The 18,278-nt window shown below is 38.3% G+C and overlaps 1 protein-coding gene across 1 annotated transcript in view; it reads left to right on the top strand.

Annotated features, from left to right (window-relative positions):
• LOC134800166 (uncharacterized) overlaps positions 1 to 18,278 on the top strand; it is a 55,925-nt gene that overhangs the window by 19,731 nt on the left and 17,916 nt on the right. The gene's annotated exons all lie outside the window — the stretch shown is intronic.

Raw genomic sequence — 18,278 nt, 5'->3', positions numbered from 1 at the left:
TAAAATACTGATTATTTATTTTATCACATTTCCTGCCCTTATCATTTCGGGAATACCACATCAACCTCAAATTATCGAACTGACCACCATAAGCGACCAAATAATATCACAATGCATAATTTAACAATGACTATACATATACTTACCTTACTTACCTACTAGTAAATTTCTATGAAACAGAAAATGTTATTTTACGCTACATATCCTACTTATGTAAATTGTTTGTTTTCTAATGTTTGTGTGGACAATTAAGTGCTACCAATAAAAAGCTTTGAGTTCTCTACCTAATGTCACGAGGTCAAGAAGTAAGAAGCCACTGATTATTAACACATTTGTTGGTTTTTCGTAAAATGTGAAAGTTGCATTGGGCATTGACCAAGTGAATGCGATTGAGATATAAAAGAGCGGTATTGTCGATTAAGAACAGTTGCCAAGTTCATTATCACTGCTCTTCAAACATTATAACAATATTAAGTTCATATGGAAATGCTTTAATACCATATGACACCCTATTTTGTCAGCTTTGGTAAAAAAATATCTAGGTTATTGGCTCGTTCATATGATATTGTCTCATTCTGGAATGATTCGAAAATATATAGATTCATAACATAAATGTAATAATAATTATATACATATAAATTCATATAATTATTACTACACAACCAACCAATCGATAGGTAGGTACTAAATCTTGTAAACGTACTAGTCCTCGACATGCTACTGCCCAATAGATGACATCCTGCTGTCACCACTACTGACAATGACTTAAGTTTCAAGATCACATGTACTGGGACCGCGTCGAGCACCAGTACGTTTACCTTACACGTCGAAGAAAGAAATTTTACAAACTTCTTTCTTCTTTATACTTTATATAGGTACCTGTGTTTTAAGAATGAATTAAATTAATATGGTGTCAATTTCTTCTTTGACTAATTATGCAAACTACAAGGTTCCTTAGTGGATTATACTCGTATTGAACTACCGCCATTAGATCTCTAACTTCCACTCATTTGTCAAGTGTCTCCACTATCTGTGACGATTTCCTGTGGCGTACCGTCTACCAATATATCACCAAGTCTAAAAATACATCGTCACATGTCACTTTCACTTGGAATTATAATATCGGTGAAATATTGATTACAACATAGATACTTTTACTCATCCACTTAGAATTCGTAAATCAATAAATTGCCTCTCAGGCTCGTATCTAACTGACTTTATATTGCAAAAACAACCTTATATCCTTAAATTTAAAGTACACATGCCAAAGCAAGGTTGATGGGTGCTGTAAGTTTTATAATAGTAAAAATGTGTCTAAATGCAAATCGGTGACGCCCGGGCCGGTTTTAATACGAAATTGGACATAATAGTTCGCTATTCGTCTCAGGTGTGAGTTTTGTAATTTAAGTAATCGTAGAGAAATATGTGATACGGAGAAAACTGGATACAGAAATGTCACAACGAACTTTGGTTCATCCTTAAACAATTTCCAATTTTTAATGCGTTTCTATTGTCTCTATTTATGAATACCGGACTGTTTTGTTTTACTTCCTGAATACCTGAACTAAATGTTATTAGCATACTCGTAGATGAAACAATATATTTTTCAAATTAAACCACGCTGAATATATCAAGGCATATTGGTTATATGTTAGGTTTAATAAGTATACCTATACTTGTAACATAATTTTCGAATACTTTTTAATATATTGCCCTTGTATTATACTACAATAATTAAGACAAAAATTAGTCGTAAATACGGGCTGAGCCGTATGTATTATACATATACTCCTCTCTCTTTTCGTTTTTGCTGAGATGACTCAAATTACGATTTTCTTAAGAAGATTTGAAAGTGACACGCATAATTATATTTTGCTCATATAATTCACGCAAAATCGTAAAATCTTAATCATAGGCTGCATGTCATTATTATGTCAACGATCTTTAAAGACTCTATTAAGTATAAGAACAAGCGGTGATGAATTTGATAGCATTCATGGCACGTTACATCGCATGCTACTACATACACAAAGTAAATAAAAATCGGTCAAATGTAAGTCGGACTCGCGTTCCAAGGGTTCCGTACATTACCTAATTTTTAACAATGTATGTTCGACTCACGCTTGACTGCACCGTTCTAACAGTTTTTCCTGTCGTAGGTAAATAACTATTTAGTGTATTTTTTTCAAAATTTTAGACCCCTACTGGGTATAAAGTACGGGTATAAGGGCAAGGGGGCAATGACAGACAGACAGACAGACAGACAGATAGACGCACGAGTGATCCTATAAGGGTTGCGTTTTTTTTCTTTTGAGGTACGGAACCCTAAAAACGTCGTCTGTGTACTAGTGTTTGTAATCTAACTTTGTATTACATATTATACCCGCATCAATCATTCTTGCATAATATCATTGTGAATCTAACGAGACGTCTATATATCAAAAGTAATTGCTACTATATTTAAATGGATTGGTTATTTTGTAGGTTTCATAAGTTTAGTTCGCATTATACAACAATTATCAGATAGTAAGAATTAGAACGAGATTGTGAAGAAGATTCGCACGTTATTTTTCTTACAATGTACCTATTACAACTAAATTATTGTTTAACAATGATTGATCGATATAATCGCAAGTTACGTCTTTAGTCTCTGGGCTGTGTAAGGTTCCTGACCGATTATTGATTCACGTTTTGGCATTTTTTCGAGTACTTTTATTTCTGCTTTATCCTACATGGAAAACGAGGTTTAATCCCACGATTTTGACCACCAAGCACAAATCATATGAAAGGTGAAAGAACCGGTAGAAAATCAAGCCAAGAAATCCTAATGTTACATACTGCCGTATTCGAACTTTAAGATATTCACAAGAGACGACACGTACTAGATCCATTCTAGATACGTTATAGTTTAGATATCAACTAGTTCTCTTTTGCAGCGCTATTCGGGCAACCAATGTCACTTTTAAGTTAAATAGAGTAAGATATCTATATTATCTATTAGATGTGAATTGGATCTCTAAGTCATATCCTGTGGAAATCGTTCTCCAGAATCGAGCAAATGTCAAATTTGACAGGTTAGATCTTAAACATATCGTTATTGTATCTTGGTGATGTCTAAAAGATGTCTAATAGATGTCTATTTCAAAATCCGAATCGGGCCCATAGCCAGGGTTGACAGAGGTTTCACAAATAGAGCTTGCAATTTTCAAACAGTCGATCCATCTTATTTGAGCCCATGGAAAAAGAAAGCCAAGTTAGCTCCGACTTAGAAATACACTTCTGGAGATTCTACACTCAGTAATCTCAAATATCTATGTAGGCTTGGTAAAATATACATTAGCTCTAAGCAGAATGATGAAGATGCCTATAATAAAATATATTTTACTAGATAGGTGCTCTTATTACTTTGCACTTTCTACGTAATGAAAATTTACATTTAACCATAGTCATCCGTTACAGTTTTATTATTACAGATTATAAATCGAGTCACGAGAGCCTAATGTGCGTACAGTAATGGTATTAAAACCCGTTCTGCAGTGTGGCCAACATTCATGGCAGATTGAGGCGAATTCACTGCAGCCGGGTCTGAGCCATTTTATGGTAACGGGCCCCCGTTCGGGGTAACTGTCGTCTCATTGGACGTTTAACTGCAATTCTGATGGATAACTAACTCAAATTTACCTACCAGAATTTGTGACATGTATCTACTTATGTGTAAAATTAAGTAAGTAATGCGAAATTAGTGGGTCCTGTCTGACTGTCAGGGTCAGGGTCCATCCCTAAACTATGACTATAATTATGATGTCATAGTTATGTCGATCTGTGTGATTATTCAAACAATTACATTGGGTTTTTTAATGAACGAATAAATGCATGTTATTCTTTAAAGATATTATCATTTTCAGTACCTACCGGAATATGGAACAACCTTGGTGTTGTATTTAAATAAGTATATAATACATACCTACTTCCTTAAACATATCCATATTTTACGAGTAAATATCACCGTGTGCAAAACTCTTTCTTTGATCGAAGAAAACAAAAAATCTCTCTATTCAAGGTACAGGAGAGTCTGTGAACTATAGGTAGAATGAAGTACAGAAGCTCCCTTTTTATAAGCGCGAAGTGGCAATGTCAAGTTAAAGATTACAATCATAATATATTTATTGTGACTATAGGTGTACATAAAAGGTGTTACATTTCATAGGTACTAAAACCGTAGCCTGACATCTTAATGGTGTACATGTACCTACAATATTTTTTGGTTTTGTTCAAATTCGATTTTGGGTGAAAGAGCTAGACCCGCCAACACGCATCCCTGGTATATCAAAATAGTTCAGTACCTACATAATAAATAAAGATTAAAAATGCGTTCAGGAAAGCCTCAAGAGATATGAAAAACAAAATTCAATGATCATTAAAAAAATCCTCTTACCCATTTGGATTCAGTATGCTATATACTTAATTATAACCATAAAACGTAATGTAGAATCTAGTGATTTATTTCATCGATGATATCTACCGGCAATACATTAAATTTAATTAATATTAGAATTGCCAAAGATTTCTTGTAACTGTAATCAATTACTAAACCAGCAAAAACAAACAAAGTTGACAGCCCGTCCTTTTCCATGTCAGCTGTCCAATTACTCACATTGTCGTATAAAGAGCATTAACGTTTCACTCCAGCACGGCTTGCTGGACAAGTGGACAAGCCACCTCGAACTATATGTCGTCGTGCAGTGAAAGCCCGTTTTAGCGGCCCTGGTTTACTTGTGATACCTAGGTAATTCTTTTGGCGAGAATTCTGAGGTACAGTGCTATTTAATACGGTTGGCAATTGGAATGAAGTAACTTTAAGTTAGGGTGTCTTCTATGGATGGCACTAGTTATGTCTAATTTCAAACGTGAATTTTTAAACCAAAGAAACTGTTAAAAAAATGATAAAGGAAGAGGTTTTCAATTCGCCCTAACAATAGTAACAATAGTTAAAAAATAAAAATATTGGTGGGTACACTACAAACTGAAACGTAAAAAAAACAAATGTCGCAAATCGCAAACTACCTTGAATACCCACATCGGCCCATCTGATACAAAGTGGACACTGTAGCCTGTAGAAGATTGCAACTCTGCGTTGCCGACTATTTATATGTATACAAATGTTGACAGGATTTTTTTCTAACGTAACTTATCCCCATCCTACTCTTCAGAGACTCTCTCTCTCTGTGGTCGCTCCCTCATGACTGAGGATCGTGGTCATCGGTGGATGTGGATGCTCCACACCTGATCTGCCTCCAACGGTGCCTGTTCATCGCGTCTCTGACAACCTTCAGTCTTCAGAGACTATGTTCTACAAAATTGAGGTGAGCTTATTAAGGGAAGTAGGGTAAATAGTAACAGTATCCTTGCATCAGGATAGTAAAATAGCGGTACGTGGTCCGTTACCGCGTGAGATTGAATTCTGCGCTTATCAGATTGAGATGATTTGGTAACGGGACGACCATGGACCTACCTCAGTAATATTTTAGTAGTAAACGTAAGTCACAGAACGTGACGTGATTGTTGCCTAAAAGTTGTAAAGTTTTAAAACTTTTGTGTCTGTAATAAGAATACGATTCCAGATTGAATTGATGCCTTGTAACATCATTCTTAATCGATGCCTAAGTGTTCTACTGCTGGGCACAGTGAGAACAAGACTCTATATTTACGCAGCTGCATCTTTAATATTTAACTTAAAAAAATTGGTTACCGCAAGAGTTTAAATGTACTTTTTATTTTAAAAAATGGTCAAAAAATTATATGAATCGTATTGTTGAAAAGTACCTTTAAAGACCGCAGCCTTTATTTACAATCTCTACCATAACATCACATGATTGCGTTAGTTTAATGACCACGTACATTCATACCATTCTCGTCAATTAACAGACCATTCGTAAACCTTATGGCAACGTAATAAGGACTACCAATGGTTCTTTGTATTACTGTTTGTACATGCGTTCGTTCATCGAACTCCGAAATGAGCAAACAGACTGGACACCTGTCACGAACATAGTAAAACAAAGGAGTCCGTTGGGCCGTTAGTCAATTTACTTAGCAATGATCGATGGTAGTACGTAAATCTCCCTTTGGATTTTCTGAAATATGAACTTTATTTTTAGTACAAATAAGTTCGTTATTCACTGACATGATTTAGAAAGATAGGAGCTTGAAACATGAGCTGGTTTATTGGCTTTCTGATGTGACTCGTTGTAAGAGGAACTTCTGCATTTTGCTGCCATTTATGGAGAAAGATTATCCGGAGGTCGCGAATTCAAACCCCGGCTCGTACCAATGAGTTTTTCGAAACTGTACGAAATGTCATTTGATAATTAACAGTAGCTTTTCGGTGAAGGAAAACATCGTGAGGAAACCGGACTAATCCCAACAATACCCCTACGTCAATTCTTGGGATTAGTTGTCAGGCGGACCCCAGCCTCCCATGTGCCGTGGCAAAATACCGGGATAACGCGAGGAAGAAGGAAGAAGGATATGGAGAAAGGTTTCACGTGAACTGGTATGCTTAGAATATGCTCACGTTTTTAGGGTTCCGTACCCAAAGGGTAAAAACGGGACCCTATTACTAAGACTCCACTGTCCGTCTGTCTGTCACCAGGCTGTATCTCATGAACCGTGACAGTTGAAATTTTCACTGATGATGTATTTCTGTTGTCGCTATAACAAAAACTACTAAAAAGTACGGAACCCTCGGTGGGCGAGTCCGACTCGCACTTAGCCGGTTTTTTATCTTTTCGTATGAGAGTATACCCTGTATCTTTAGGTATTTAAATAAATGTAAACAAACAATTTGTACATTTTCGGGTAGTTTTAACATTTATTGGTTAACCAACCATATATACAAAACCGCCTGGATCGGTCAATGAACGACCTGACTTTAAACACCTACATTATTTGACCATGTAATGTTTTCATCTACCCTCAACTGGCTTAAGGAGCCATATGAGGGTAGATTTTGTTTACTTTTATTTAAATACCTAAAGATACAGACCAAGAAGAAGATATAGTGCCAAGGTGACGGAAAAAAACGGGGGTAAATTGTACCTGAACCTGAACCGGGGTACAGCTGTACCTGAACCGAAAATGAAGTCTCGGTTAATCTTTTCCATCTACAGACATCAGCCCAAAAACATTAAACTACTTTGGCTGACTCACTGCCACATTTACACCTCGAAATGTGACAGTTTTCTAACGCTTTCGCTGCCTGACGGACAGTCTCGCAAGAAAATTGAAAAGTGAAGTGAATATGGTCTCCATAATGTTACATTACTGATGTTGTGTTGTGTATTTACAAATTGCCATAGAATGGCAAGTTATTTAAATTATTCAATTCGCTGTACAGTTAAATAACAAACTTTTGGAATGATAATCATTTTTATTCGTTTAATTTTCTTTCCTAATCAGTTTTGGGATATAAAATTACTAATATTTCAATTTGCCGATTTCGTTGAAAAAATGTGACGTAATACCAGAGGGGGGGGGGGGGGGGGGGGGTTGCCAAATGTGACCAACGTGCAACTGGCCCGATACGAACTTTAAGATACGTCAGTTACTTAATAGATCTAGAAACGATATGGATTAGATATGTCAGTGTCAAATGTGACGTTTCTTCAAACAAAAACGTCACTTTTGAGACTGACACATCTAATCCATATCCTTTCTAGATCTATTAATTGACGTATCTTAAAGTTCGAATCGGGCAGCGAGTGTGACATCGAGGCTCAGCGTTGATCGTCTTAGATTAGCGCGGAGTGTATCTGTGTGGTAGTAATTTACTCGCAACTTAATTAGTCGAGATAATTTAACTATCGTTTAGATTATTTTATTTACGTCAAAATTAATATTTTCATTGATTACTATTTTAAGCCCTTCGCTTGGATTCCACGGGATATCTTGAAAAAAAAAAAACCCTTTTTAAGATATTATGTAATTTGATCATACAATTTGTGTAGCTAATCCAACGGGACTAAATGGTGGGATAAATAGTACCTACTAGCATCTTTCCATCTTTCGTTAAAACATATAACGCAATGGTAAACTTGAATGAAAGTACCAGTGAATTCAGAGAATGAGATACAACTTATACTGTTTGTAGGTACGCAACATGTTTACAAACCTCAACTTAATAATACACCTAAGTGTTCTTAAATTGTACGCATATTAGGACTATGTGCAAATTTCAATACACGAAGCAGGCCAAGCGCAACTAACCCAAAAACCTTAGGGTCGTTTCTCAAAAAGTTGGCACCGCCACCTGTAAATAGGTTTATGTTAGAACTTTTTTTTCATTATGTATAATTTTTATATATAAAATTTTAACACATATTTAGAGAGACTTTTTACACAGAGGCCTAATACTTTGAAAAAGATTTAATAAATATTGATTAAGAAAAAAAATATTGTAACTACGTTTATCCGTTAACCTGCCGTGTCCCAACGCGAGGTACTGATGTTCCGAGCTATGAAAACCACACAAATGATTAACTTAATTTAACGTTATTACCGTATTTTATTAACATATATCCTTAACTTTTAAAGTATTGCTATCGCATAATAATATTATACTTATATTTTAAGTTATTCGGCTTCAAAGTTTGTCCAAGGCAATTCTTGACAGTCACCTGGCGCGTCACGTTCACGATGATTGTATAACCCCCATCGCACCTTTCACGTCTCACTCTGCACGAGCCGAAGCCGTCACTCATCAGCTATCACCTGGTAGGACGAAGACGTGGTTATTTTGCTTCGCAAATAAAACACAAACCACAAAGTATCGGAAATTGGAGTTTGTAATGGGTAAGTACTCTTTATCCTGGAGTCGATATCTTGCTAATTATGTAACCTATCGCATTACTATCACGATATGTAACGTAAACAATAGTTTAGTTTTATATGCCTAAGTATGGAGTTCATCAAGCTAATACATTTTGTGTATTCGCGATATAACTGCCATTTTCTCCATCACCTGCATATCGTCCACCTGGCTAAAACTGCCAGGTGGCTGAGATTTTGCGGCAGGTTAATGTCACTGATACCACAACTAATACTCGTAATTATATAATTATATAGCGGTTATATCGCTTTTGTGTGTTAATTTAGGAATAAAAACTATCCTGTCTGTTAAAGCTGCATATTATTGAAATTTGTGTACTTTTGTCTTAAGTCTCGTTAACCTGTCCAAAAAAGGCAGGTGAATGATGCAATGGCAGGTGAATGAAGCGTCATTCACTTGCCATATGACAGGTGATCGATAACTATTTAAAATCCACGTTACATATACTCAAACTAGATTTGTGACGTCCCACGGGAAAAGGTACCTTATGAGGGTTTTTAGTTATAGACATATATTAAAATGATTTGTAAAAAGGTGAATACATGCTCATTGGTCCCGATACAGATTGGTCCCGTTTTTGTCAAAACCCAGTTCTGATGATGGGATCCATGAAGAATCGAGGGAACTCCTCAACTCTTAAAGGCATACATATAGTGATTTTTGTGTTCTTATTTACAAATCAAGCATATACATTCACAAAAGTGACATTTGATGAAGTGGAACTGCTGATGAAGATCAGAACGGAACTCTTCAACGACGCATAGTTCACGTTTGGCGATTTGTCCTCTTCGTTATGTTTGTTAAGCAAATTAAGTTTTTGAGCCACATTTTTGTCAATCTCGAGTTACGATGATGGGATCCATGAGGAATCGAGGGAACTCCTCAAATCTTAAAGGCATGCGTATTGTGACTTTTGGATTTTCATCAGAAAATCAAGCATTTTCATTAAAAACTGTCGCATTTGATGAAGTGGAACTGCTGATGAAGATCAGAACGGAACTCTTCAACGACGCATAGTTCACGTTTGGCGATTTGTCCTCTTCGTTATGTTTGTTAAGCAAATTAAGTTTTTGAGCCACATTTTTGTCAATCTCGAGTTACGATGATGGGATCCATGAGGAATCGAGGGAACTCCTCAAATCTTAAAGGCATGCGTATTGTGACTTTTGGATTTTCATCAGAAAATCAAGCATTTTCATTAAAAACTGTCGCATTTGATGAAGTGGAACTGCTGATGATAATCAGAACAGATCTCTTCAACGACGCATAGTACACGTTTGGCGATTTAGATTTGGACTTGGATTGGGAATGGGGCTGGGACCCGGTCTCAGACTCGGGTCCGGACTCGGACCCGGACTCGGACCCGGACTCGGACCCGGACTCGGACCCGGACTCGGACCCGGACTCGGACCCGGACTCGGACCCGGACTGTGACTCGGACCCGAAGCTGGACTCAAACCCGGAGTCGGACCTGGACCTGGATCCCGGCTCTTATCTGAACCTGAACCCGGACCTGGACTTGGATCAGGACCTAGACCTAGACCTGGTCCTGGACCTGGTGTTGGACCCGGACCCGGACTCGGACTCGGACCCGGACCCAGGGCTATAACCGCGAAAATCGAAGTTTGCAAATTGCGGGTATTTTTCTCTGTCACTCTAATTACGCCTTCATTGGAGTAAAAGAGAAAGATCCCCGCAATTTGCGAATTTCGGTTTTGGCGGTAGCCCCTCAGACCTTGACCCGGTTCGGTTGAGAAATCGGTTTTTTTCTATTAAAAAATAATGTTATAAGTTATATAAGCCTAGTAATGTCGTCTCAAAGTTTAGCAAAATCCTCATCAAGACGTGTCGAATGACCAGAACAGCGTGTGTCTATGTTGCACCAAAACTGAGTTCCACTAGGTACTGCGAGGGTTCAGCATCAGCTCTATCTGGGGTACTGCTCTCTCAAGTGCTCATCAAGACGTGTTGGATGACCAAAACAGTGTGTGTCTATGTTGCACCAAACCTGAGTTCCACTAGGTGCTGCGAGGGTTCAGCATCAGCTCTATCTTGGGTACTGCTCTTCCAAGTGCTCATCAAGACGTGTTGGATGACTAAAACAGCATGTGTCTATGTTGCACCAAACCTGAGTTCCACTAGGTGCTGCGAGGGTTCAGCATCAGCTGTATCTTGGGTACTGCCCTCCCAAGTCCTCATCAAGACGTGTCGAATGACCAGAACAGCGTGTGTCTATGTTGCACCAAAACTGAGTTCCACTAGGTACTGCGAGGGTTCAGCATCAGCTCTATCTGGGGTACTGCTCTCTCAAGTGCTCATCAAGACGTGTTGGATGACCAAAACAGTGTGTGTCTATGTTGCACCAAACCTGAGTTCCACTAGGTGCTGCGAGGGTTCAGCATCAGCTCTATCTTGGGTACTGCCCTCCCAAGTCCTCATCAAAACGTGTCGAATGACCAAAACAGCGTGTGTCTATGTTGCACCAAACCTGAGTTCCACTAGGTGCTGCGAGGGTTCAGCATCAGCTGTATCTTGGGTACTGCCCTCCCAAGTCCTCATCAAGACGTGTCGAATGACCAAAACAGCGTGTGTCTATGTTGCACCAAACCTGAGTTCCACTAGGTACTGCGAGGGTTCAGCATCAGCTCTATCTTGGGTACTGCTCTTCCAAGTGCTCATCAAGACGTGTTGGATGACCGAAACAGCGTGTGTCTATGTTGCACCAAACCTGAGTTCCACTAGGTGCTGCGAGGGTTCAGCATCAGCTCGATCTTGGGTACTGCCCTCCCAAGTCCTCATCAAAACGTGTCAAATGACCAAAACAGCGTGTGTCTATGTTGCACCAAACCTGAGTTCCACTAGGTGCTGCGAGGGTTCAGCATCAGCTGTATCTTGGGTACTGCCCTCCCAAGTCCTCATCAAGACGTGTCGAATGACCAAAACAGCGTGTGTCTATGTTGCACCAAACCTGAGTTCCACTAGGTACTGCGAGGGTTCAGCATCAGCTCTATCTTGGGTACTGCTCTTCCAAGTGCTCATCAAGACGTGTTGGATGACCGAAACAGCGTGTGTCTATGTTGCACCAAACCTGAGTTCCACTAGGTGCTGCGAGGGTTCAGCATCAGCTCGATCTTGGGTACTGCCCTCCCAAGTCCTCATCAAAACGTGTCGAATGACCAAAACAGCGTGTGTCTATGTTGCACCAAACCTGAGTTCCACTAGGTGCTGCGAGGGTTCAGCATCAGCTGTATCTTGGGTACTGCCCTCCCAAGTCCTCATCAAGACGTGTCGAATGACCAAAACAGCGTGTGTCTATGTTGCACCAAACCTGAGTTCCACTAGGTACTGCGAGGGTTCAGCATCAGCTCTATCTTGGGTACTGCCCTCCCAAGTCCTCATGAAGACGTGTCGAATGACCAAAACAGCGTGTGTCTATGTTGCATCAAACCTGAGTTCCACTAGGTACTGCGATGGTCCAGCATCAGCTCTATCTTGAGTTCTGCTCTCCCAAGTGCTCACCAAGACGAGTTGGATGACCAAAACTGCATGTACCTATGTTGCACCAAACCTGAGTTCCACTAGGTACTGCGAGGGTGAATAGACAGTAAAATTGAATTTACTTATTCACAGAAACTTGTTGTTAAATTGGGAATCGAATCGAAGGAGAGGTGGGATCCAAAATTTTAATCATCATGGTGGACAATAATGTCCCTTCTTACAGAAGATGACACATTTTTCGATTATTTTTAGAAGGCATTGAAAATGATGTGGTGGACAGGTGGATGACACTCATTACAGGTGAACGATGACAAGAAACCAGGTTAACGGCAACGGACACAGGTTAATGACGCCTCTCGATAACCTGTCAATATTTTCATTGGAATTTGTACTTATTTCTCGATAACCTGCTTCTACTATCGATAACCTGGAGACAAAATATCGTTCACCTGTCCTTGATATCATTAACCTGAATTTCAAACGCCTATATCTCCTAAACTAATTGAAGGAATTGCTTCCCTTCCACATTTTCTAATAGTTAAAGTTGCCTTTTAACGATCCCAATAAAAAAAAAAGCGAAAATGCAAAATTTTTGAAAAACGTTAACGTTAACCTGGCGGTGCCAACTTTTTGAGAAACGACCTTAGATAAGTTTGGAATATGAAGACTATGAAGGCAATTTAATTTATCAAAATAACTTATGAAGTAATAAATGAGCAATTCGTCCGGTATAGAGTTTAGCAATGCGTTGATTACAGTTCTAATTACGTAGTTATACATGTTAATCTTATAGATGTATACACTAATGATAGTAAAATGCAATAATCTACGCTTATTCATTTATACCGTATACATATTTATACATACTTAAATATACATTATTTATCTGAAAATTCCATTTTCAACGTCATTTGTTTTTGAGATACCGCTATTCGGCTTAGAGGACCGTATAGGCAGGGAAACTTGTTGACACGAAGCTGCGAGCAAAGAATGGTCAGTCAAAAGGACATGTCAAGATTGTTTACCTTTATTTTAATGCTAAAAGAACGAGGTACGAGTATAGGTGATGTGCAGGTCGCCAAATTGCTTTGGACATTGTTATGCTTCACCTTTGTTTTAACCCAGCCAGGTCTCCCCTACGCACTTAAATCTATTCAGTATGCTAACTTTACTTAGCAAAATTTACTGGACTCACGTGAGAGTACGTAATTAACAAAACATTTTCCAGCACTTTCATTCAGCTTTACATGTCCGTTTCGTATAAGAAGGGATTATGTGTATTAGATTTCCATGAGACTATAATGCCTTTTTCTTCTAAGACGCTAAAATAGCCACAAACTTCAAGTGGTAGTAACATAGACACAATAGGTTTAGTTCGAGGTAAAACGGGTTTCTAGATTTGAAGCGTTTGAATAGGTTATTGTGTGAAGTGCGTAAATTTTTAGTGGCGCCATTCAGTGAAATGTTGCAGTAACGACTTCTTTATTATACTACTTTAGTGTTTAAGGAAGAAAGTGTGGATTTCTAGTTATTTTCACATAGCGTTGCTAGGGAGTTCTAAATTCTAATCAGCTTCACGTGACAATAATGTTTTTTTTTACGATTCCGTACCCAAAGGGTAAACGGGACCCTATTACTAAGACTCCACTGTCAGTCTGTCTCTCTGTCTTTCTGTCACCAGGCTGTAGGTATCTCATGAACCGCGATAGTTGCCGTTATGTATGTATTTCTTTTGCCGCTCTATAACAACAAATACTAAAAAGTACGGAACCCTCGGTGGGCGCGTCCGACTCGCACTTATCCGTTTTTTTTTCATGTACCTACCTAATAAAAATACTCAGGTATCTACATAGCTTTTTTGGTAGATTCAGATAAGTTAATGTAGTTGAAAATTGTAAATCAGTTTCCAATCAGAGTTTTGTAGGTACGTTATTGGCAATCCTGTTTGAAGTACAATTCATGAAAATTCAGTCAATGCTTCAATGACTGTGGCTTTCAATCTTGCGATATATTAAAGCGAAACAATAAGAAGCGATTTCCATGCCATAGTAAAACGTTCAATCGGTGACTTTCAGTCAAAATTTCTGTCATACGTAATAGTGGTGTGCCCGAGTCTCCCGACTGCCCAATGGTCCCCTACCTCCCCTAGCTGCAATTGATAATCATTTGATCTTTTTCATATGAATTTGTAACATTTTTAAATACCTACAACTATTCATTTCTTAAGCCAGGGATACACTACACGATAAATGTGCCCCACCCGACACGAGTGTGTGTCACAAGACTGTATGTCGCCAGATATGTCAGACGAAGTTTGTCGAACTCGTAGGTACGACTTCGCCTGACATGTCGCCGAAACGTGTCACGGGACTTTGTCCCCTAGTGTATCCTTGGCTTTATACATTTATTGTATTTTGTAATTTATCAAATGCTGATATTTACGAGCATTATGAATTCATAAGTGCTTGTGGTCAGCAATAGGTTGCTGTTTTTATATACTTATTTATAATTAAAACCTTGACATATTTTAATAAGCTTGGTGACATAAAACTAATAAAATAAGACTAAACTAATCTATTGACCTTTATATTACTGATTGCTTTAACTTCATTTATAATTATAATTTTAGATATTCTCGGATATATATTATTAATGCATTCACTGCCAGGGGGCGTGGTCTAGGAACAAACTTGTATGACGATGGACGCACATGTGCGTCGGGGGCAGTGAATGTGTTAACAAATAAATTGTACCAATATAAGGCATTTGTTCTAACGTTCAAGATACATGTAAGGGTGGTATTCCACCTGTCCAATATCTTGGTCCAATGTCATTGCGTCTCACTCTCTCATTAAGCAAATTTGTGAGACAAAATTAAACAAAATTGGACAAGTGGAATACGACCCTAAGCTATGTGGTTGTAAAGGTTATGATTTTCATAATTCCATATGGCCCCACGGGACGGCATAATACGTAATACGTATTAATTGCAAGTATTTTAAATCTGTAGTTAAACTTACTAACGTAAGCGTTTTTCTCGTACAACGGACAATATCGATAATAGGGTATTATACTGTATTTAAAATAAATTATTTTACACCATGCATGAAATAAAGCACCACACCAATTATTAGAAAAACACAGATAGGATTTATTTTTAAACACAAGTTCTATTAAATTAGTTCTAATAAATGGGATAGAAATATATTATAATAAAAAAACCGGGCAAGTGCGAGTCGGACTCGCGCACGAAGGGTTCCGTACCATAATGCAAAAAACGGCAAAAAAAAAACGGTCACCCATCCGAGTACTGACCCCGCCCGACGTATGCTTAACTTCGGTCAAAAATCACGTTTGTTGTATGGGAGCCCCACTTATATCTTTATTTTATTCTGTTTTTAGTATTTGTTGTTATAGCGGCAACAGAAATACATCATCTGTGAAAATTTCAACTGTCTAGCTATCACGGTTCCTGAGATACAGCCTGGTGACAGACGGACGGACGGACGGACAGACGGACGGACAGACGGACGGACTGACGGACAGCGGAGTCTTAGTAATAGGGTCCCGTTTTACCCTTTGGGTACGGAACCCTAAAAAGTAGGTGAGTTGACCGTGACGTCAAGATGTAATGTTTCATATAAATTTCATATTAGCAAATCGTTTTGACAGTTCTAAAAAAATAACTGATTTGACTAGTAGGAAAATACCCTATTTCATCGACAAAGCAGCGATTGCTTTTAGTTTCAGCAATCAAAAGCAGAAGGGCTTTTCCTGCGCTTGAAAATCAATGTAATATACGGTCGTCGGAATAGCCCCTATGACGGAATTAGCCACATTGACCTTACGTATAGTCTGTTAGAAACATTGACATTATTAAATGCATTTTTTAAGGAATTAGATTAGCCAATGTGACCTCAACCGATTGCGTTAAAGCTTAATAATCACTCATTAGTGTACGTGACTGCACATTTCGATCACGAAAATAGTATTTTGATTGGTCAATATTAACACATTTACTTCAAATAGTTGTTCCGATACCTATGATTTGTAATTACTTCACTACACCTTATAACACAAAGTCCCCCGCCGCGCCTGTCTGTTTGTGTGTATATATTTTCGCGATAAACTCAAAAACTACTGAACAGATTTTCATACGGTTTACACCTATTAATAGAGTGATTCTTGAGGAAGGTTTAAGTGTATATTTTTTTAAGGTTTTGTGTAAACCGTGCGAAGCCAGGGAGGGTCGCTAGTTCATACTAAGTTAAGTAAAATATAACAAGAATCTATTATTTCTAAATCGTTGTTTATAATGATACCGATTATTTGATAGGAACATTTAAGAACTTTTTGGAAAAATCCCCGTTTTCCCGTGTTTCCTAAAACAGGGCAATTACCTAATGCCTAAAATTATTGTATCAACAACAGACAGAGAGGTTATTGGTCTGCATGAGATATTTAAAGTATAAAGGTGACAGTCCATTTCCAACGACAGCAGCACTACCATTCATTTTACTATGGAAATTGACAATAACACCGACGCGTTCGTACTAGTAGTGCAGCTGAGGTCAGAAATGGAATGTTACCCTAATGCTAGGTGACGACTCATTTATTTGTTAATAGAACAAATACCATTAGCGTGTTGTTTGAAAGTTATCTCATAAATATATTAACCTATAAAAACTCTATTTACTTATATTTTTCTTCATGGCCTTCGAGTGTATTTGTTAGAGGGCCGAAGGTATCTATTTACATACTTACCTACTTAGATACCTAATTTTCAGGATGAGGAAACTCCACATAATAGTTAACTGTGTTAATTTTTTGTATTCCTATTTTCTCGCATACTTTTCCTCCGATAAAAAAAATACCGACCCTACATCTTTGTAATACGTTTTAAATTCCAATGTAAATTTTAAAGACATGACACGCTTTTGATTCTCAAAATAATGGAGTAAATTTGTCATTTACGGGCTAAATGGCTACTAAAAGTCGTTAATCTGCTAAATTTACGTGCATGAAGAGATAAGCTTGGGTTACTATTGGGCCTGATGTAATTTCTGACGCAATAAGACTGACGGTGATACAGATGACCTACCGCGTACCACGTTCGATGTGATGCCTCTCTGTCGCACTTGAAATTTCGTACGTAAGTGTGACAGGGACGCAACACGTCGAACGTGGTTGACTGTAGACCCTCTGATCACGAACGCCAGGTTATTTATATGTAGATTGCTTTAAATTTCTAATTTTCTCTCGAATTATTGTAATTTGCGTTCCATTGTTTAGGCTCGGTGTAATGGAAAACTCGCGTTTGACCGGGCCGGGTCCGGGCCGTAGCTTCCGGCGCTTACTTTTCTATGACAGAACCGGTGATCACGTGATGCTTTCCTTAGAAAACGAAGCGCCGGAAGCTCCAGCCCGGCCCCAGCCCGGTCTAGCGTCTAGCTAGGTCTAGCTAGGTCCTTAATGTATTCGTGAATAATGAATTTGGGTAATTTGTATACATATAAATTCTATATAAACTGGTCCAGTGTCACTGCATTGTAAATGTATTTATTTGATAACAAGCTCAGGAACTGTATTTGTCTTTCTACTAATCCCGGACACATTCGTCACAAACTATGTTCGAAAATAGATCATACCTAATTATTATATTAAATTTAGTAGTTGCAGACACAGGTTTAATGTATAATGACTTGTAATCTATGTAGCTAAGAGCCACTTGCGCCTTGCACCATGCCGCTAACTCGGGGTTAACCGGTTAAACCTTAAGTTACCATGGTTACCAGGTAACTTAAGGTTTAGGTGCTTTAAGGGGCTCACTGATTAACAGTCCGCCGGACGGTATCGGCCTGTCACTGTTCGGAACTGTAAAATTTTTGTTCTA

Source organism: Cydia splendana, chromosome 19 (assembly GCF_910591565.1).
Source record: "Cydia splendana chromosome 19, ilCydSple1.2, whole genome shotgun sequence".
Taxonomy (NCBI): Eukaryota; Metazoa; Arthropoda; class Insecta; order Lepidoptera; family Tortricidae; genus Cydia; species Cydia splendana.
Note: the sequence above shows the minus strand (reverse complement) of the source record. Positions and strands in the feature narration are given on the sequence as shown.